The following is an 821-nucleotide window of genomic DNA, read 5'->3' as shown; positions in this document are numbered from 1 at the left end:
CTTTAAAGAAATTAATACTTTTATTCAGCAAGGATGCATTAAATTGATCAAAAGTGACAATAAAGACATTTATAATGTCACGAAAGATTTCTGTTTCAAATAAATGCTGCTCTTTTGAATTTTCTATTCATCGGTGAATCCTGAAAAATAAAATGCATCACCGTTTCCACAAAAATATTCAGCAGCACGACTGTTTTCAACATTGATGATAATCAGAAATGTTTCTTGAGCAGCAAATCAGCATATTAGAATGATTTCTGAAGATCATGTGACACTGCAAATATGAAATTTAATCGTAAGCTTAGTGAACAGTTTTGGAGAATTTGATGTTTCCCCATTCAAAGAGATAGTAGTTGCACTTGCATGCCCAAGAGGCGTTTCAAAGATGGCCGTCGAGTGACATGACTTGTCTTAAAAGGACTTTGATTATACAGAGACAAGATGAAAAGAAAATACCATCCAAACTTTTCTAAAGACAGTCAGTTCTCCTCAGAGATACATTCATATAAACTCCTTCCCCCAACTGCATCGATTTGGATCGTCACATATTTGTATCGATTTTCAACCAGCTTGAGGTGTATCGTTACATTACTAGGGTGTTCTTGGTGGTTGCTAACGCATCACTAGGTTGTTGCTAAGGCACTGCTAGAGTTTTCTATAGTGGATAGTTGTTAGGGCATTGCTAGGTGGTTGCTACCCAGTCAACAATTTGATCTCACAATGATGTCACCATGAGCTCACACGATTCTCATGGTGTGGTCACAATGTGTGTGTCACAGTGAGCTAAAAGTGTAACCACACAGCGCACTCACTGTGTGCTC

At 37.8% G+C, this 821-nt stretch overlaps 1 protein-coding gene across 1 annotated transcript in view; it reads right to left on the bottom strand.

Annotated features, from left to right (window-relative positions):
• LOC107714278 (rap guanine nucleotide exchange factor 5-like) overlaps window positions 1–821 on the bottom strand; it is a 19,491-nt gene that overhangs the window by 12,602 nt on the left and 6,068 nt on the right. The gene's annotated exons all lie outside the window — the stretch shown is intronic.

Source organism: Sinocyclocheilus rhinocerous, unplaced genomic scaffold (assembly GCF_001515625.1).
Source record: "Sinocyclocheilus rhinocerous isolate Xijiao unplaced genomic scaffold, SAMN03320098_v1.1 scaffold1230, whole genome shotgun sequence".
Lineage (NCBI taxonomy): Eukaryota > Metazoa > Chordata > Actinopteri > Cypriniformes > Cyprinidae > Sinocyclocheilus > Sinocyclocheilus rhinocerous.
The sequence above is the reverse complement of the archived record's forward strand: the minus strand, read 5'-3'. Positions and strand labels throughout refer to the sequence as shown.